Source organism: Nicotiana tomentosiformis, chromosome 8, assembly GCF_000390325.3.
Source record: "Nicotiana tomentosiformis chromosome 8, ASM39032v3, whole genome shotgun sequence".
Classification (NCBI taxonomy): Eukaryota; Viridiplantae; Streptophyta; class Magnoliopsida; order Solanales; family Solanaceae; genus Nicotiana; species Nicotiana tomentosiformis.
Window position 1 is genome coordinate 106,699,823 of NC_090819.1, and position 22,451 is coordinate 106,722,273.

A 22,451-nucleotide genomic window follows, 5' to 3' on the forward strand; every position below is an offset into this window, starting at 1 on the left:
AGGTGTTTCCAATAGACCCTCAGCTTAGACAAGTATAGGTACCACAATAATAACAAGAAACAAGACGTGACAACACCGAAAAACCATGTAAAAGCAGCATACACAACAAGATAGTAAGATGATCAAAATGTAAAAAAACCCGACATGTATTCAAATAAGACTACTACCAACCAAATGCGAGAGTACGCACTAACACTACCGGTCTGAATAATCTAGACTACCTAACCTACTATCCTAATCTTTGACCTCCACACTTTCCTATCACAGCTCATGTCCTTGGTCAGCTGTAGCTGCGCCATGTCATGCCTAATCATCTCACCCCAACTCTTCTTAGGCCTACCTCTACCTCTCCTAAGGCCCTCCAATGTCAACCTCTCAGACCTCTTTACCGGAGCATCTGTGCTTCTCCTCCTCACATGTCCAAACTATCTAAGTCGTGTTTCTTGCATCTTTTCCTCAATAGGGGCCACACCTACCTTGTCCCGAATAACTTCATTCCGAATCTTATCTAATCTGGTGTACCCGCACATCCATCTCAACATCCTCATCTCTGCTACCTTTATCTTTTGGACGTGAGAGCTATTGACTGGCCAACACTCAACCCCATACAACATAGCTGGTCTGACCACCGCTCTATAAAACATGCCTTTAAGTTTTGGTAGTACCTTTTTGTCCCACAAAACACCGGAAGCAAGTCTTCATTTCATCCATCCCGCCCCAATACGATGTGTGACATATTCATCAATCTCCCCATCCCCTGTAAAATAGACCCAAGGTACTTAAAACTCTCCCTCATAGGGATGACTTCTGAATCCAACCTCACCTCTCCTTCCACTCCCTAAGTAGCACCGCTAAACTTGCACTCCAAGTATTCTATCTTGGTTTTGCTCAACATGAAACCTTTAGACTCCAGGGTCTGTCTCCACACCTATAACCTCGCATTAATACCGTCTCGCATCTCGCCAATCAAAACAATGTCATCTACAAATAACATGCACCACGACACCTCCCCTTGGATATAGCGAGTCAGTACGTCCATTGCCAGGGGAAACAAAAAAGGGCTGAGTACCGACCCCTGATGCAACCCCATCATGATCGGAAAATGGTCCGAGACCCCTCCCACTGTCCACACACAGATCTTCTCTCTCTCATACATGTCCTTAATAACCCTAATGTAGGCCACAGGTACCCCTCTAGCCTCCAAACATCTCCACAAAACCTCCCTCGGGACTTTAGCGTAAGCTTTTTCTAAATCGATGAACACCATATGCAAGTCACTCTTCCTCTCCCTATATTGTTCCATTAATGTCCTAACAAGGTGAATGGCTTCCGTAGTCAAACGTCCTGGCATAAACCCAAACTGGTTCTCGAAAATAAACATTCTTCTCCTCACCCTTAGCTCCACCACCCTCTCCCATACCTTCATAGTATGACTAAGCAGCTTAATACCCCGATAGTTGTTGTAATTTTGGATATCATCCTTATTCTTGTACACATGAACCATCATGCTCCATCTCCACTTTTCGGGCATCTTTTTCGTCCTAAAAATGACATTGAATAACCTAGTAAGCCATTCCAAGCCCGCCCTGCCCACACTCTTCCTAAACTCCACCGGGATCTCATTTGGTCTGGTAGTCCTGCCCCTGCTCATCTTACGTATAGCCCCCACAACCTCCTCAACTCTAATCTGCCTGCAATACCCAAAGTCGCAACGACTCTCAGAGGATCCCAAATCACCTAGAACAATGTCTCTGTTCCCATCTTCGGTTAGGGGCGTATCTATGTTAGCAAATGTGGGGCACATGTACCCATCCTCTTACCAAGTAAAAGCGGATTTTATGTACACATTTTCAATAGTTTAGCCATATAGAGTAGATGGCACCCATGCTCAAATTCTGGCATTGGTGCCTCAGGTCGAGACCCCATGGACACACATTAATATAATACTACGTATTTAGTTTGTACCTCGTAGCGCCTTTTTTGTTTTAGTTCTATTTTTTTTCCTTCTTATCATTTTTTCCTTTTTTATCTCCTTCTCCAAGTTTTTATGGTAAACAACAACTTAAGGAGTCGGAAATTAAACTACTTATTACTTCCATTGAAATTTGTCTTATCTTGAACCACTATAAATTGGTTTTATTATAAATAATTTATGTGACAATAAGATCTAAGTCTATAATGAGACTTGTTTAAATATTTTTATCCCAAATTATTGCTTAAACATATTTGAATTTCAATCAAATTATTAAAATTCTTTTTCAAAATTTATAGGATAAAATTTACTTTTCTTATTTTGGATAAGCAAGTCACATATAAAGAACTTGTCATATGCTCTAAGAGCTTTTTGATATTTCCATTTTCTTTTAGCTATAAAATTTGCAAAGTTTCAATTTTTACGGTATTAAATTTTCATTAGTATTCTACTTTTCCTTTTTAATTTGAATTATATGCTAAAGCCTGAACATGTTTTAAGATAAACATTATGCAATGATTGTCGAATTATAATTGATAATATTAATGACAAACACAGATTTAGAATAGTAAGATTATAGCTTATCTCGTTGAATAATGTGCAAAATTATAAATATGTCATAAAACACTAAAAAAAATAAACATCACTTAATATTATGACAAGTATCATGGTACACCCATGGTCTTAAAATCGTGGACCCGCCTCTCTGTCCTCGTTCAAGAGACTATGGAAGTAAGTTTGCCATCTCCGACGATATGCGCCTCATCCAACAAAACTCTACCTTCTTCGTCATTGATGCACTTCACTTCGTCCAAGTCGCGGGTCTTTCTCTCTCTCACCTTGGCTAGCCTAAACAGCCTCTTATCCCCGCCTTGACCCTCAAGTTCTTCGTATAAACGACTAAATATTGCAGTCTTAGCCGCCGTAACCGCTAACTTCGCCTCCTTCCTAGCCAGCTTCCAGCATCTATTTTTTCAAAATTACCAAGAACCTTAAATGAACAAAAGCTAAAAGCAACTACGCGAATGAATCAAAGGACAGAGCAAAACGATCCACAAAGTCGCTTCTATTTAAAATGTAGACTCTAAATCACAGACAAGAGTGGGTTGCTCTAGCGGTGAGCATCCTTCACTTCCAAACAATAGGTGTAAGTTCCAGTCACCCCAAGAGTAAGGTGTGGAGTTTTTGGAGGGAGGGAGCCGAGGGTCTATCAAAAATAACCTCGCTACCCTGCGTACACACTACCCTCCCCATACCCCACTAGTGAGATTATACTGGATTATTGTTGTTGTACTCTAAACCACAGAAGAGAGCTGACTCCCACATCATAAAAGAAAGAGTAATCCCAAACTTCTTGTTAGATATAAAAGGTTACTTAAGCACAATGCAAAACTCATGCAACTAACGCAGTGAGCACAAAGCAACTTTTCTTTCGCCTTTTACTAAAGAATACCGTGTGCGCGCTGCATTCGGTGGCGTACGTCAATTTTTGGAGGGGTTCTCAAGTTGAGTACCACTACAATTCCAGTTCTAATCTTTGATTTTTAATAGGGATATAAGTGGAATTAACTGGTAGACTTTGTGGGTTTTTCTATGTTAATCTTTCTGAATGAAAATGATAATTTGTTACTGCAGTTGGGAGTAACTTTCCTTTATTTATCTTTTGGAAACATATACACAACGTCCGAAGCTATAAATTCTTCCCATTTGATAATAATATGAGCCTACTGATATTTATAAGTTTGAATAGAACAATAAAAACCGAGTAAGATTATCCAGCGGAATGCCCCTGCTCATCTTACGTCTAGCCCCCCCAACCTCCTCAACTCTAATCCACCTGCAATACCCAAAGTTGCAACGGCTCTCGGAGGATCCCAAATCACCCAAAACAATATCTTTGTTCCCATCCTCTTTCAGGGGCGTATCTATGTTAGCAAATGTGGGACACATGCACCCATCCTCTTGCCAAGTAAAAGCAGATTTTATGTACAAATTTTCAATGGTTTAGCCATAGAGAGTAGATGGCACCCATGCTCAAATTTTGGCATTGGTGCCTCCGGTCGAGACCCTATGGACACACATTAATATAATACTACGTATTTAGTTTGTACCTCGTAGATCTTTTTTTGTTTTAGTTCTATTTTTTTCCTTCTTATCATTTTTTCCTTTTTTATCTCCTTCTCCAAGTCTTCAGGGTAAACAACAATTTAAGGAGTCAGAAATTAAACTACTTATTACTTGTATTGAGATTTGTCTTATCTTGATCCACTATAAATTAATTTTATTATAAATAATTTATGTGACAATAAGATCTAAGTCCATGATGAGACTTGTTTTAAATATTTTTATCCAAAATTATTGCATAAACATATTTGAATTTCAATCAAATTATTTTAAAAAAATTCAAAATTTATAGGATAAAATATACTTTTCTTTTTTTGGATAAGCAAGTCACATATAAAGAACTTGTCATATGCTTTAAGAGCTTTTTGATAATTTCATTTTCTTTTAGACTTTAAAGCACAGAGTAATTGAACAAAACAATGAAGAGACTAAAGCGGAAGAAGAGAGCTGACTCCCACATCATAAAAGAAGAAGTTGATATAAAAGGTTACTTAAGCAAAGTGCAAAACTCACGCAGCCATGTAGTGAGCACAAAGTGAACTATTCTTTCGCCTTTTACTAAAGAATACCGTGTGCGATGTGCATTTAGTGGCATACCGCTGAAATTCTTCCCATTTGATAATAATATGAGCCTACTGATATTGATAAGTTTGAACAGAACAATAAAAACCGAGTAAGATTATCCAGCGAAATGCACATTGTATTTCTATAGTTGATTATATCACACTTTGTTCTTCGTTAGGAGGTTTGGAGATTTTGAAGTTCAGTGACTTTTTGCAGTAATCATATGTTTTTGTTTTCTTCTTGTTATTCCCACCAATATTGCTGTATTTATAAATAATAATTCTGCAAAATATAAGTTAACGTAATGAAACAATAATAAATTCGAGCCCACTGAATTCACAGTGTTTCCTTAAGGAATTTAATCCCCTCCTAGTATCCAAGGTAATGGATTATTTCCTCCCAGGATAGAACGAATAACACAGTGGTGTAGCGGTACTTCAAACCCCAGTGTTTCAGCGAACACAAAGTTCGGTAGCAAATCACACTTACAGTTGCTTTGTTTGAAGTTAAAAATAATGCAGAACGAAGGAGTAGATACTCAGAAAATCGTATGGAAATGCTGAGAGGAAGGAGTGCAATGTATAGCCAAATCTGTTAAGCGAATTGTGTGTTGTATGTTGAGTGTCTTTCTTCAACATCTGCTGCGCATATATATAGCAGCAAAATGTTGAAGAAGACCAAACGTCCACCCTCCATGGTGGAGCAAGCATTACATGTTTGTGGAGCAAGCACTTCATGTTTGTGGAGCAAGCACTTCATGGTGGGAAGAGCATTAGGCGGCTGCCAAATGGTCAATACACGGATTGAAAAATATCCATTATAAATGCGGATAATCTTACGTTAATATTTACTATTAACAAATAAATTTGGTCCAAAAAATTAATCAATCAATCGATCATTTGACCAAATCCAAATCCAAATCCAAATCCGAATCCGAATCCGAAGCCGAAGCCGAAGCCGAAGCCGAAGCCGAAGCCGAATCCGAAGCCGAAGCCGAAGCCGAAGCCGAAGCCGAAGCCGAAGCCGAAGCCGAAGCCGAGCCGAGCGAGCGACGACGACGACGGCGCGAGGCTTGCTTTCTTCTTAACTCTTTAAGAGCTACAAGAAGAGCAATTATATATATACCCACCAAAAATGTCTTCCTCTTCCAATATGGGACAATGTCTCATTGTCAAGAGGGAAACTTAAAATTTTACTCAAAATTTTATTTTCCCTCCATTTCCCATTCACCCTCATTTTAAGAATATTTCATCTTAAAAACAAAACCTCAATAATCCCCCACATGAATGGGGAATGGCTATATCACGGAAGTATGCATGAAAAAACTATGTGATTTACAAGTAAGGATTAATCGCATCTGGATAAGTAGGTTTCCCTTTGAACTTTCCGTAGTAAACTTATGTCGGATATACTCGGTCAATCGGTAGATTTGATATCTTTGAACTGTCGATCTTTGGTGTATACCTAGACAACCATAAGTCACACAATCAACCCTTAACCGTCTTTGGTTCTCATTGTTGTGTTCGTTTCAGCCATGAACACCGCCTGGTTTCATAAGTGCGTAGAGAACTGGCCTTACAAAGTTCTCCTTGAAGCGGCTAACACTTCACACTTACATAGGTGATTCCTAAACGTGTCATCCTGTAGATACACTATTTGATATACCCCGTATCAAATTTAGAAATCATTAAAAAGCCTTAATGCTTTATCCTTGGTACTGAACATTGTTTCATCACGAGAACGGACTAAAATTTTATTTGACAATGTTGAACCGTCATTAATGACTTTGTTTGATCTCCTTGAACCTAGATCTTGGGAACTCCAGTCTTCTAGGTAGAGTTACCGCCACAATGACTTGTTCTCGGCCATAGCCCTATTCCCCTTGATGATTTCTCAACTACCTCTCTAGTTAGGCCTTTTGTAAGTGGATCCGACACATTATCACTTGACTTTACATAGTCAATCGTGATAATTCCTCTAGAGAGTAATTGCCTAACGGTTTTATGTCTTCGTCGTATATGACGAGATTTACCGTTATACATAACGCTCCCAGCCCTTCCAATTGCCGCTTGACTATCACAATGTATGCATATTGGTGCCAACGGTTTGGGCCAAAATGGAATGTCTTCCAAGAAATTCCGGAGCCATTCAGCTTCTTCACCGGCTTTATCTAAGGCTATGAATTCAGCCTCCATTGTAGAGCGGGCAATACATGTTTGTTTGGACGACTTCCAAGATACCGCTCCTCCACCAATAGTGAATACATATCCACTCGTGGACTTAGAATCAGTTGAACCGGTGATCCAATTTGCATCACAGTATCCCTCAATCACCGCAGGGAAATTACTGTAGTGCAATTCAAAGTTCTGGGTATGTTCTAAATATCCCAAAACTCGTTTCATTGCCATCCAATGAGATTGGCCTGGATTGCTCGTATATCGACTCAGTTTACTTATAGCACAAGCTATATCTGGTCGTGTACAATTCATGATATACATTAAGCATCCCAATACACGAGCATAATCCAATTGTGATATGCTTTGGCCTTTGTTCTTTGCTAATGCAAGATTCACGTCAATTGGAGTCTTTGCAACTTTAAAGCCCAAGTGCTTGAATTTTTCAAGTACTGTCTTAATATAATGAGATTGTAACAATGCCAGACCTTGAGGAGTCTTATGGATCTTAATTCCCAGAATTAAATCAGCAACTCCCAAGTCTTTCATATCAAACTTGCTATTGAGCATACGCTTAGTAGCATTTATGTTGGCAATGTCATTACTCATTATCAGCATATCATCCACATATAGGCAAACAATGACTATGTGATTTGGAATATTTTTAATGTACACACATTTATCACATTCATTTATCTTAAAACCATTTGACAACATTGTTTGGTCAAATTTCGCATGCCATTGTTTGGGTGCTTGTTTTAGTCCGTAAAGAGACTTAACAAGTCTACATACCTTCTTTTCTTTACCTGGAACCACAAACCCTTCAGGTTGTTCCATGTAAATTTCTTCCTCCAACTCTCCATTCAAGAAGGCAGTCTTAACATCCATTTGATGAATTTCAAGACCATACACTGCAAGCTAATGCTACCAACATTCGTATGGACGTAATTCTTGTAACTGGAGAGTATGTATCAAAGTAGTCTAGACCTTCTCGTTGTCTATACCCTTTGACTACGAGCCTTGCCTTGAATTTATCAATAGTGCCATCATCTTTGATTTTTCTCTTAAAAATCCATTTAGAACCCAAAGGTTTATTTCCAGGAGGAAGATCAACCAATTCCCATGTATGGTTGTTCAATATGGATTCTATTTCACTATTGACTGCCTCTTTCCAAAACAATGATTCCGAAGAAGTCATAGCTTCTTTAAATGTTTGAGGCTCATTCTCCAATAAGAAAGTCACAAAATCTGGTCCAAATGAAGTAGACGTTCTTTGACGTTTACTACGTCTTGGATTCTCCTAATTACATGTACTTTCTTTTGTTTCTTCCCGAGGTCGTTTAGATCCTTCATCAAACGACTCACATTCCTTTTTATACGGATATATATTTTCAAAGAACTCAGCATTATCTGATTCTATAACCGTATTATTATGAATGTCGGGATTTTCTGATTTATGAACCAGAAATCGATATGCTTTACTATTTGTCGCATATCCTATGAAAACACAATCAACGGTTTTCGGTCCTATCTTTACCCTTTTGGGTTTAGGAACTTGCACTTTTGCCAAACACCCCCACACTTTAAAATAATTCAAGTTGGGCTTCCTTCCTTTCCATTTTTCATATGGAATGGATTGTGTTTTGCTATGGGGCACTCGATTTAATATTCGATTAGCCGTAAGAATGGCTTCCCCCCACAAGTTCTGTGGCAAACCAGAACTTATCAACAACGCATTCATCATCTCCTTTAATGTGCGATTCTTTCTTTCCGCAATCCCATTAGATTGGGGCGTGTAAGGGGCTGTTGTTTGATGAATAATTCCATATTCTAAACATATTTCTTCAAAAGGAGAGTCATATTCACCACCCCTATCACTTCTTATCATTTTTACTTTCTTGTTAAGTTGCGTTTCAACTTCATTTTTGTATTGCCTGAATGCATCTATTGCTTTATCTTTACTATTCAGTAAGTAAACATAGCAATATCGAGTACCATCGTCAATAAAAGTTATGAAATACTTCTTTCCACCGCGAGATGGTATTGACTTCATGTCACAAATATCTGTGTGAATTAAGTCTAAAGGATTTGAATTCCTTTCAACTGACTTATAAGGATGTTTAACATACTTAGATTCCACACATGTTTGATATTTTGATTTTTCGCATTCAAACTTGGGCAGTACTTCCAAGTTAATCATTTTCCGCAAGGTTTTATAATTGACATGACCCAAACGTACATGCCATAAATCATTTGACTCAAGTAAGTAAGAAGAAGCTGAAATATTATTATTATTTTCCACAACCATTACATTTAGGTTGAAAAGGCCCTCGGTGAGGTAACCTTTTCCTACAAATATTTCATTCTTACTAATTACAACCTTGTTTGACACAAAAACGCAGTTAAAATCGTGCTTAACAAGAAGTCCAGTAGAAACTAAATTCTTTCTCATTTCGGGAACATGAAGGACATTGTTCAAAGTCATGACCTTGCCAGAAGTCATTTTCAGAAATATCTTCCCATATCCTTCAACTTTTGCTGTTGAAGCATTTCCCATATAAACTGTCTCTCCGGGTTCAGCAAGAGCATAAGAAGCAAAAGCCTCTCTAACTGCACAAACATGGCGAGTGGCTCCTGAATCAAACCACCACAGTTTAGGATTTTCCACCAAGTTACATTCAGAAAGCATGGCACACAAGTTATCAACATCATCATGGTTTACTACCATGTTTGCTTGACCTCTTTTCTTCGGAGCACGACACTCCGTAGATTTGTGTCCGGTTTTCCCACAGTTTTAGCAGTTTCCACTGAACCGCTTCTTGCTTGGGTTGTATTTCGGACCAGAAGCCTTCTTCCTCTTTTTGTTAGCTTCAACAATATTTGCTCCCATTATTGTTGAATTTCCACGGCCTCTCCTTTCAGCAGCTTTATTGTCCTCTTCGATTCTCAACCGAACAATGAGATCTTCAAGGGACATTTTCTTTTGTTTGTGTTTCAAATAACTTTTGAAGTCCTCTCACAACGGAGGCAACTTCTCAATCATTGCTGCTACTTGAAATGCTTCGTTGATGACAAGACCTTCAGCAAGTAGATCATGAATAATCACTTGCAATTCCTGGACTTGGGTAATAACAGACTTGCTATCTACCATTTTGTAGTCCAAAAATTTTGCGGCAACGAATTTCTTCATCCCGGCATCTTCAGTTTTATATTTCTTTTCAAGCGCATTCCACAATTCTTTTGACGTCTCCACGCTACTGTATACATTATACAGATTATCATCCAGTCCGCTAAGAATATAATTCTTGCATAAAAAATCAGAATGCTTCCACGCTTCAATCACGAGAAAGCGTTCATTATCTGGAGTTTTATCTGGCAGATCAGGAACATCTTCCTTGATGAACTTCTGTAGACATAACGTAGTTAAGTAGAAGAACATCTTCTGCTGCCAGCGCTTGAAATCAATCCCGGAAAATTTTCCCGGTTTTTCTGCCGGTGCCAACGCCGGTGTTCGGCTTGTCGATGCGTTGGCAGTTACCATCGGAACAGCTTGGTTTTCGCTTTCAGTCGTCATTTTTTCTGTAAAAGAATAACACAAACAAACGTTTAATAAACGTTTTCAAACTGGAGTAAAAATCACGTAGATTTTAATCTTCCAACAAAACGCCATGAAAGCTTTACTCTCCAAAACGGGAGTACACAAAACCACAAAGGTTTTAGTTTGCAGAATAATAAGAATAACACAAATACAGAAATAAATATTAAATTCCTTAAGATTGTTATTCCCGCCAATATTGCTGTATTTGTAAATAATAATTCTGCAAAATATAAGTTAACGTAATGAAACAATAATAAATTCGAGCCCACTGAATTCACAGTGTTTCCTTAAGGAATTTAATCCCCTCCTAGTACCCAAGGTAATGGATTATTTCCTCCCAGGATAGAACGAATAACACACTGGTGTAGCGGTACTTCAAACCCCAGTGTTTCAGCGAATACAAAGTTCGGTAGCAAATCACACTTACAGTTGCTTTGTTTGAAGTTAAAAACAATGCAGAACGAAGGAGTAGATACTCAGAAAATCGTATGGAAATGCTGAGAGGAAGGAGTGCAATGTATAGCCAAATCTGTTAAGCGAATTGTGTGTTGTGTGTTGAGTGTCTTTCTTCAACATCTGCTGCACATATATATAGCAGCAAAATGTTGAAGAAGACCAAACGTCCACCCTCCATGGTGGAGCAAGCATTACATGTTTGTGGAGCAAGCACTTCATGTTTGTGGAGCAAGCACTTCATGGTGGGAAGAGCATTAGGCGGCTGCCAAATAGTCAATACACGGATTGGAAAATATCCGTTACAAATGCGGATAATCTTACGTTAATATTTACTATTAACAAATAAATTTGGTCCAAAAAATTAATCAATCAATCGATCATTTGACCAAATCCAAATCCAAATCCAAATCCAAATCCAAATCCTCCGAAGCCGAAGCCGAAGCCGAAGCGTAGCCGAGCGAGCGACGACGACGACGGCGCGAGGCTTGCTTTCTTCTTAACTCTTTAAGAGCTACAAGAAGAGCAATTATATATATACCCACCAAAAATGTCTTCCTCTTCCAATATGGGACAATGTCTCATTGTCAAGAGGGGAAACTTAAAATTTTACTCAAAATTTTATTTTCCCTCCATTTCCCATTCACCCTCATTTTAAGAATATTTCATCTTAAAAACAAAACCTCAACACTTCTAATATTAGGTTGTATGTGTAAAACACCCTTAATCCAGCACTAGGGGTGACAAACGGGCAGATCGGATCAGATATGAGCGGATTGAAAATGATTAATGTAAAAATGGATAAAATATCCGACCTGCCCATATTCAATACGGATAGAAAATGTGTTAATCAGTAGATAATTATGGGTATTTATTCATGGCTTCTTGAATATGGTCACTTTTGGGAGAATTTCTAGTCCTCCAGTTTCGAGGAACCCCAATTTGAATCTTTACAAATGAAAAAGTTATACTCATTGGTGTATCTATTTTTAATCGGATAATATGGATTTTATCCTCTCATTTTTAAAAAAAACATGTTCATTATCCAATTTATTTTTTAATGAATAATATAGATGAATAATTATTTTTTTAATCCATTTTGCCACCACTATCCAGCACAGTACCAGTCATTTGACTTTGTCATTGAAGATGGATCACATGATTTGTTCACATTATAATTGGGGAGAAAAATTCAACATTTTACGAAAAATGCTACCTATAAGGGGAGCGGAGAAGAGAAAAGATAGTTAATTTTAAGATGGCTAGAATTTTAATACTTTTCTTGTATCTATCTATCTATATTATTATAAAAGCACGAATAATTTATGCTAAATGATGAACGACTAAAATAACCTTGAAATATTGATAGACTTTTATGACCTTAATTATTCGTATAATTTAAGGATATAATTGTAAATTACCTGAGGTTGTTTTTTCTTTCCATTTAAACTACACATACATTAATGTTACATAGCTGACTTTGGTTCAAATTCTTTTTCTTTGCTGCATACTTCTTCTATCCTACTTTTTGTTGGACAATATATGGCCTACTTTTTGTTGGATATATGGCTGATTTGGTTTCTACATAGCTCAACTTTTTTTTGTAGCCATTTCCTTTTTTTACAACAATATTTTTTCTTATTTAATCTTCTCCCATAGAATTCAGCTAACTCACCGCCAACTTTTTTTTGGTAGCCTTTTTCTTTTTTGACAACAATATTTTTCTTTATTTAATCTTCTCCCATAGAATTCAGCTTAATTGCACGAATCCATGTAGGAAAAGAATAAGCCAGTTATTCCTATAAAAGATGATATTGTTCCATATTGTTCATTGTTCTCTAAAGGTTTTGGTGTAGAACGAAGTAATTTTCTCCAAATCCGTTTTTCGTAATTGAGTAAGTTCCCGTTTTTCGAAATTGAGTAATGCTTTAGGGTCATGTATATGAATTGGAGAGAAAAATAATGACATCTTAACTTTTATTGTAATTATTTTTGTGTCGTACTTCTTTATTTTTCGGCGTAGTTTTTAATTTTAGATATCAAAGTCTTTTACATTGACGTAGTATTATGTTTAAATTGTATATCTTTAGAGATTATTGGTTTGTGTTATTTCAACTAATGTTAGTGTAAGAATATTAATTTTCAGGTATTACATAATATTTTGCAGCTTTTATTTATATATTACAGGTATTTCGCGCAGTTTAATGGAATCGGATTTGGACACACGTGCCAAAAGTAATAAACAAATTAATTCAAGTCAATACACAAGAAACACACGAGAAAAAAATCTAAGAAACACGCAACATAAGTTTCACATATTGACTATATGAGACCAAATATTTCTCCTCCTTCATACGGTTAAAAGACACAAAACGAAGTAAATTTTCATGATTCAGTCTATTAAGTCTTCTCATGTGCATGAAAGTCTTCCTTGTCTATTTTCTCCATTTAATTAAGAAAAGTATAGTGATAAGAAAATGAATTAGCTAATAGTAGCAATCTTTTGTATCATAAGGTGCATGACATTAACACTTTCCTAGTAATCAGTATATTCACAAATTTTATGTTAGTTATTACGCACGCCTATTATTACACGTGCGAGACACGTACACAGAGACTAATACTATATTAAAAGCACAAAGACCCTTAGTGAAATGTCGTTCGCCTTTTTTTACCCATTTAAAATAGAGTTTACACTGGACAAAATAGTCATTTGATTATTTTTTAAATATTTAGGAATAGTCATTTAATTATTTTCATTATATTTAAGAATAGTCATTTAATTATTCTCCTAATATTTAAAACATTAATTTTTCTAACTCCTTCCGATTCTGGAAATGTAGACGCTCATTATGATTTAGTTATAAGCAAATTGAAATGGAAAAACTATGCATAACTTACGTCTCTAATTTGCAATTAAAACAATATCCTCCTTTATTTAGGAGTTAATAGCTTTTTGGCAATTAACTATTTTCTAAATATTTGATTTAGGTTAGAGATCCTAATATTAAGAAATCTAAATTACAAATCTCTTGCTTAATATTTTTAAAACGTTAAAATTAACTAAGATTTTAAGGACAATTTCATAAAGATATGTAATTGTAGATTCTGTGTTTGCAAAGGTGAAGAAGTGTTTGATTAAAGGGTAATGGACATACCTCTGTATGCGAGACAATCAACATATTTTTTTTAATAAAAAGTCTTTCTCTGCTATCCTTTGTATTATTACTTAAATAATTTAATCTTGTAGAGTTAATTGATTTTAATTTCATGACAAGATATAAATCTATAATCTAAGTAGGAAACTATAACTAATTCGTTGACACGCCTTTGATTTTATTATTGTTAGTTAAAACATTTATAGCCGATCATAAATTTAAATCCAATTAATTCAATACAATTAAATTAAATTATCTTAGTAAAAGTAAAAATAAAATAAAATGACTTTTTGTGAAAAATTGTGTTTGATTCTCTACGTATCCAATAGTATGTCCATTACCCTTTAATTAAATATATATTTTATAAAATTTATGTACCAAAATATAAAAACACATTCTAATAAATACTAATTATCATTCACTATTATGATATTCTTTAACTCAATAGCAAATGTTAGAAATACTTTCAAAATGATATTTAACAATTGCATGTTAGATATACATAATTTAATAATGTTATTATAATTTTTAAAAATTTTATACTTTTTGATATGGGGACACGCGCTTCTAAAACTAGTTTGTTTAACAGTAGGAGAGTATAGAGAAGCAACAAGAGTTAAAATAGGCTTTCGTATGCAATATTAAGTATTAGTAGAATACGTTCTACTAATACTTACAATAAGTTTTCTTTTAAAGTTAACTTCTACCTATAAACAAAGCCAGATTAATCTCCAACTAATTTCATTCTGCCCTATTTCAAATCATGGTGTGACATTAAATTGAAGGGGAAAAAGGAAAGAAAGGGGTTTATATATTTGTACATAAAATTATTATATGGATAGGCATCTTAATTATACTTGAAATAAACAACATTCAGTAGCAATAAAATGTTTCGGAGAGAATATAAGAGGGATAGATTAAGCACTGGATTTCCCTCATCGGCTGGCACAAAGAAAAACAAGGAGTTGGAGGGGTATAGAAGCATGGCAAGGAGCTACATGAAACATAATTACCTGGACGGGGTCAATGGGTTATCAATAAGACCCATGGCCTAGGTTGGTGACTTCCATTGCACTTTGGAGGGATGCCCGCCTAAGGTCGATCCAAGTGGTCGAGCCTATGTCATAATTTGTGGCAGTGGAGGCTTGCGTTCGCGCGGCCCCTACCCAATTCTAAACCTAAAATTTTCTAGTCATTTGGTTTTATTTTGTCTAATGGCCTGAAATTCCCACAATGAGTTTTTTTTTTTGCTACACGAAAGAAAGCTATCTTAATATAACTATAAAGGATGCAACTCAAACAACCTCCAACTGCTCTGTTTTCTGCAATTCAATCACAAGAAAGACAAAACCTTCATTGGAAGTTCAAAATATTTAGTCGAACACATTCTATGCAACATTCTACTCAGCTTTCTCGATTCCTATTCCGGATACAACCAAATTCGGATGGACCCGGGCGACCAAGAATAGACTTTCTTTATCACTAAATTTGGCGCCTACTATTATAATGTAATGCCATTTGGATTAAAGAACGCTGGTTCCACCTATAAATGCATAGTAAATCGGATGTTCGAAGAATAAATAGGAAATTCAATGGAAGTTTATATTGACGACATGTTAGTTAAGTCCCTGCGAGCAGAGGACCATTTAAAACATTTGTAGGAAACCTTCGACGTATTGAAAAAATATAATATGAAGCTGAATCGGGAGAAGTGCGCATTCAGGGTCGAATCGGGAAATTTCCTCGGATTCATGGTATCCAATCAGGGGATCGAGATTAATCTGACAAGATCAAGGCCATAGAAGACATCATCATGGTGGACAGCGTCAAGGTCGTTCAGAGGCTGACCTGGTGTATAGCCGCCCTGCGCCGGTTCATATCAAGGTCCTCGGACAAAAGCCATCGGTTCTTCTCACTGTTGAAAAACAAGAATAATTTTTCCTGGACCCCGGAATTCCAATAAGCTTTGGAAGAACTCAAACGATACCTTTCGAGTCCGCCACTGCTCCACACTCTGAAGACGGATGAGCAACTGTACCTCTACTTGGCAGTGTCCGAGGTGGCGGTAAGTGGATTTTTGGTCCTGGTAGAGGAAAGTACGTAATTTCCTATTTACTATGTCAGTAAAACTCTAGGTGAGGCTGAAACAAGGTATCCTCACCTGAAAAAATTGGCGCTCGCTTTGCTAAGCGCCTCCAGAAAACTAAAACCGTACTTTCAATGTTACCCTATATATGTCGTAACCTTTTACCCACTGAGGAACATCATGCACAAGCCCGAGCTCTCGGGCCTATTGGCCAAATGAGCATATCGAGTATTGACCCCGAACTGCCATAAAATCTCAAATTTTGGATGACTTTGTGGCCGACTTTACGCCGGCCTTAGTGCCCGAAGTTAAAAGAGAATTATTGTTAGCCTCGGGGGCTACCTCGAGAATTTGGACCCATTTTACGAACGACGCCTGTTATAGCTATCAACTCTCAATTACCCACTCAATACCTCTCGGTCAGAGTTGTTTTGTCCAATTTAGCTCCAACATCCAGCATTCCTGCAATTTTGCATATTTCATTAGTTTCGGGAACATAATTCAATGCTTTTAGACTAAAACAAAAGCTAAAAGGCGCTAATAAGTAGTCAAAATCCCCACTTATCAGCGCCTCAAACACAAAAGGGTCCAAGCTCGGCATCGTGCTGAAGCCTCCTACGGGTAATATAGTTAGGCAGTCTATTAGAACTGTGAAATTGACTAAAATGAGGTAGAGTATAAGGCCATGATTGCAGGTCTCAAATTGGCTAAAAGCCTTGGTGTAACGACCTGACCGATCGTTTTGAGCTCTAGTACAATGTTCAATAGTTTGAGGTCTTGATTAGCTTCACTTCGGGTATTATGACTTGTACGTGTAGTCGGAATTGATCTTCGGGAAGTTCGAAGTTGATTGGAAAGAAAAATCTAAATACGGAAGCTTTAAGTTGGAAGAATTGGCTAAGGTTTGACTTTTTGAGTAAACGACCTCGGAATTAGGATTTCAAGGTTCCAATAGGTTCGTATGATTATTCGAACTTGGACGTATTTTCGGGTTGAGTATCGGATCACCCTGGAGCATTTCGGTGTTTATTATGGAAAGTTAACATTTTAAAAGTTTAAGAATTTTATAAGTTTGGTTTGAAGTGGATTTTTATATTATCAATGTCTGTTTGGGGTTCCGAGCCTTGGAGTAGATTTGCTATGTCAATTATGACTTGTGTGTAAAATTTGAGGTCAATCGGACTTGATTAGATAGACTTCGGCGTCGAATGTAGAACTTTGAAGTTCTAAAGTTCATTAAGCTTGAATTGGGGAGCGATTCGTGGTTTTAGCATTTTTTGATGTGATTTGAAGGCTCGACTAAGTTCGTATTGTATTTTGGGACATGTTGGTATATTTGGTTAAGGTCCCAAGGGCCTCCGCGTGATTTCTGGATGGTTAACGGATTAATTTTTAGACTTGAGAAATGCTGAAGCTGGGCAACAGTTGGTGTGATCGCTTCTGCGGTGTCTTGGTCACAGAAGCGGGGTCGAGCTCGCAAAAGCGAAATGGAAAGGGCCAAGGCATTGGCCGCAGATGCGAAGAAATTTCCGCACCTGCGGAATCGCAGAAGCAAGAATGAAGACGCAGAAGCGGCTGGTCCACAGATGCGCGATTGGCCATCGCAGAAGCACCTGCGCAGAAGCGAAAATGATTCCACAGATGCAAGATCTCAGCCGGGCAGTGTACTTCATAGATGCACATCTTGGGTCGTAAAAGCGAGGCAGCAGATGCACAAATATGTCCGCAAAAGCGAAAACTGGGCAGAACATAAGGGGATCGAACTTGGTCATTTCATCATTTTCATTTGTGATTTTTGGAGCTCGGTTCTTGGGCGACTCTGAAGAGTTTTCATCATGTAACACAAGATAAGTAATTTTTCACTTGTAGTGAGATTAATGTAAGGTTTATATGTGGATTCAAGGGGGGAAATTTAGGAAAATTTTGGAATTTTGGTAGAAAACCTAGAATTTGGTATTTTTGGATTTTGACCCCAAAATAGAACATGGAATTGAGAATAAATTATATATTTAAGTTCGTGGTGTTATGGGTAAAGATTATCTTCAAAATATTTTGGAATCCGGGCAAGTGGTCCCGGGGGTTGGCTTCGTCGACTTTTCGAGCGGAGTTGAGAATTGTTTAAATTGATTAATTATGGGTATTAGAGTATCTTTTGATTGGTTTGCACATTGTTTGAATAGTTTTGGATCGACGAGCTTTGGTTTGAGGTGTTAGATAGGCCTTGGAGCCAGTTTTGGAACTTCGGAGCGAGGTAAGTCTCCTGTCTAACCTTATGAGGGAGAAACTACTCCCTAGGTGATATTTATTGTTATATGCAACTAGTTGTGGGTGCTACGTACGCACGAGGTGACGAGAGTCCGTATGTAGCAAAAGCATGTTTATGTACTGGTAGACTTAGGATCTTATTTTGTAATATTTGAATTATTTAAACCCATGTTGCTAGCTTAATTTATTAAAGTTATAAATGAAATTGATTTGGAAATAAATATATGTATACTAGGCCAAGCCTTAACACTTTGAGTTGTGGGTGAGTTATTTGAGAAACGGTAAACATTATATTCATTTTGTACCCATGTACGGTATTGTAAATACGTGCCTCGTAATTTGGTAACTTCTTTCCTTTTCTTATAGAGCAGGCCGAATGCTTCGGCAGTGTACACATTATTCTGGATCACGACGAACGACCTCGGCAGGAAATCGTGCATTATAACGCTATTAGTCTGAATATTCACGAGATAAACTTTCCAATAATGCTCGGCGTTTTATATGGTAATCCTTATTTATTTGGTAATGGCACTTGACATTTTTTGAGCTGTTAAGGTAGAATACAAGATTTAGAAATTCATGCTTTAAAAGAGGTAATTGGGAGATTATGTAACTTATAGATTCATCCCACCATTGTCGTATGCTTCATATCTGTTCATGTTTTATTACATTATTTTATTGGACCTTTAGTAAGTGTCGATGTCGACCCCTCGTCACTATTTATTCGGGGTTAGGCTAGATACTTAATGGGTACGAGCTGATTTACGTACTCATGCTACACTTCTGCACTAAATGTGCAGGAACTGACAGGTTCATTGGATGATCATCTTGGCGCATAGGCGCATCTATTGAGGAGATTTTACGTGAGCTGCAACCCAGGCTACGCATCGCAGTCCACCGAGTCTCCATCGTACTAATTATTTATTCCTGTCTTATTTATATTCTGGACAGATGTTGTACTGTTGTTGTGCTTCTTAGAAAAATGCTTATGCACTTGTGACACCGGGTTTTGGGGGTTCCTTCAGGTTATTCATTATTGTGGATCGTGTAAATATTTTTATTTACTCTGTAAATTCTCTTTTTTACTATTCAATTAAGGAAAATTATGATTTTAAAATACTAAAATGAGTAATTAAATTGGTAAATCGACGTTAGCTTGCCTGACGGCGGCGTTAGGTGCCATCACGACCTATAGTGGATTTTGGGTCGTGACACTTGGGGTCAAGGTGGTCGAAGCTAAGTGTGATTCCCTCCTTTTGGTAAATCAAGTCAATGGGGCTTTCGAAGTAAAAGAGGAACGAATGCGAAGGTATTTAGACAAGTTACAGAAAACGCTGCATCAATTCAAGGAATGGACCCTACAGCACGTGCCCCAAGATCAGAACAGTGAGGCCGATGCTATGGCTAACTTGGGGTCCTCGGTTGATGACGATGAGTTCAGCTCGGGGACAGTAGTACAACTCATGAAGTCGGTAGTAGAAGAAGGTCACGCCGAAGTAAACTCCCCGTGTTTAACTTGGGATTGGAGGAACAAGTACATAGATTACTTGAAGACTGGAAAATTGCCCACTGGCCATATGCTTGGGGCCGGGAGATATCGAATATTTCTTGAGAGAAGTTCACGAAGGCACTTGCGGGAACCATTCGGGAGCAGAATCTTTGGTTCGAAAATTAATCAGGGCCGGCTACTACTGGATTGACATGGAGAAAGATATTGGCTCCGAACTGAGGGTTCGATTGAGGGCAAAACTATTGTCCAACCCAAGTTCTAGCTAGGCCATAGCATTACAACTGGTTTGATTATTCGTTTTATCTTTTATTTATTTATCTAACATCTTCAATTTCTTGTATTGAATCAATCCATATATCCTTAAAATCACGTATAAATTTAATTGTTATCCATTTTAAGGGTAAATACCGTCCAAAAATAGTACTTCCTTTTTTAGAAGAAAGTATAACATTACTTAATATAGATGTTTGCACATTAACAATTTACTAAATGTAAAGTGTAAACATCTGTACAAAAGAAAACTAGAAACATGTTATAAAATAAAAACTGTAAAGTAAATAAACCGAAAACAACTATAGAGAGAGATTGATATATTATTCAACTTCAAACTGATCTATATAATGAACTGAAATCTCTTCTATTTATAGAAGAAAGGAAGCAGCTGCGAGGCTTTTCTTGAGCTACTTCTAAGCTGTCTGCATGAGCTGCTCGCACAATATACGGTTCAACAACAAGAAACTAACACGAGTCAAATAATTCCAAATAAGAGCAAGTCCACTAAGGCATAGGATATCTAAGCTTCTTTTAAGTTTGGACAGTTACGGAAGAGATACAACCAATTCAAATAAAAGTGGGCGGCGAAAAAATCACCATAACCTCAATTAAGGGTGAACATTTACAAAAAGGGACAACTACAACTTCAAATAAAGATACGTAGTTAGGAAAAAGATAACATGGCAATGGAAGAGATAATAATTTCAATTAAGGTACATATGAATCAATTAAACAGTAAGAGTGGATCATGAAGCAATTGATTCTAATTAAGCAGGTAAAGGTGAAACTAGTAATTAAAGAACGTAATCATAACAAGTACAACTGCATATTCAGTGAATACAAGGACCTAGGAACCCTAAAAGGCCAACTTCAACAAATAAGTCTGAGCACGTACTCGTCACCTCGCGTGCACGGACTACAATCAACATAGAAGACTCAAATCCTAAGGGGGTAGTTCCCCCACACAAGGTAAGGCAAGATACTTACCTCAAAGAAGACAAACCGATACTCTAAAATGAACTTCTCGGGTGAAATGACCTCCGGACGGCTCAAATCTAACCAAAATAACTTCAAAGCACAAATAAAACTCATAAGAAACTATTCCGGATCATAAAGACTCAATCTTTATCAAAATCTAAAAATCGACCCAAAAGTCGACCCCCAGGCCCGCACCTCGGAACCCGACAAATTTCATAAAACTTGAACACACATTCCAATACGAGTTCAACCATACTAAAATTATCAAATTTCGATACCATTTCGTCCCTCAAATCATGATTTTTCATTTTGAAAACTTTCTTCAAACACCATAGTTTTCCTCAACTCAAAACACAAATTAAATGATAAAAATAAATATAAAATCATGGAATATATTAAATTCTAGGTGAAGAACACTTACCTAATCGATTTGCTTGAAAACCCCACAAAGAATCGCTCAAAACTGAGCTCTACAAGACAAAATATGATGAAAAATGGCATAACCCTCGATTTAGAAAACTTATATTCTGCCCAGGTCTGAAAGCATCGCGAACGCGGAGAAAGGCTCGCGTTCGCGAAGAAGGAAAGTAAGGCTGTCCAGAAAAACCCTTTGCGAATACGAGGGAAGGAGTGCGAACGCGAAGAACAAGGGACGGAACCTACGCGAACGCGAAACGGCGAACGCGAACGTGGAGAAGAAGTATGAGGCTGCCAGAAAGAGCTTCGCGAACGCGGGTGGCTAATCGCGAACGCGATGAAGGGGAAAGGCAAACCTTCGCGAACGCGAGAGGTTGAACGCGAATGTGAAGAAGGATCTCGAGGTGGTCAGCAGTAACACTTCGCGAATGCGAAAAGGTGCTTCGCGATCGCGAAGAAGGACACCACAAAACAGGAACAGCAATTCAAAAATAGGGGAAAAGGATCCGTAGCCCACCCGAAACACACCCGAGGCCCCCAAGACCCAGTCTAAACCTACCAACAAGTCCCATAACTTAACACGGACTCGATCGAGATCTCAAATCTCATCAAACAACGTCGAAACTACGAATCGCACCATGAATCGAACTTATGAACTTTCAAATCTTCCAACTTCTAAAACTCGTGCCGAAACCTATCAAATCAACCCGGAATGACGTCAAATTTTGCAGGCAAGTCCCAAATGACATAACGGAGCTGTTCCAACTCTTGGAATCGTATTTCAACCCTGATATCACCAAAGTCAACTATTGGTCAAACCTCTCCACTTTCCAAACTTTCACTTTTTCAACTTTCCCTGAAATGCTTCAAATCACCCTA

The 22,451-nt window shown here is 37.5% G+C and overlaps 3 non-coding genes across 3 annotated transcripts; all 3 read left to right on the top strand.

The window, feature by feature from the left end:
* The first annotated feature begins 3,371 nt into the window (after nucleotides 1–3,371).
* Nucleotides 3,372–3,487, top strand: LOC117279514 (U5 spliceosomal RNA). The gene has a single exon (XR_004509933.2). It is a non-coding gene; the product is annotated as a U5 spliceosomal RNA (small nuclear RNA).
* A 1,123-nt stretch (nucleotides 3,488–4,610) lies between these two features.
* On the top strand, nucleotides 4,611–4,727 carry LOC117275558 (U5 spliceosomal RNA). Its single transcript, XR_004505730.1, has one exon. It is a non-coding gene; the product is annotated as a U5 spliceosomal RNA (small nuclear RNA).
* A 10,321-nt stretch (nucleotides 4,728–15,048) lies between these two features.
* On the top strand, nucleotides 15,049–15,209 carry LOC117274312 (U1 spliceosomal RNA). The gene has a single exon (XR_011410781.1). It is a non-coding gene; the product is annotated as a U1 spliceosomal RNA (small nuclear RNA).
* Nucleotides 15,210–22,451: the final 7,242 nt, after the last annotated feature.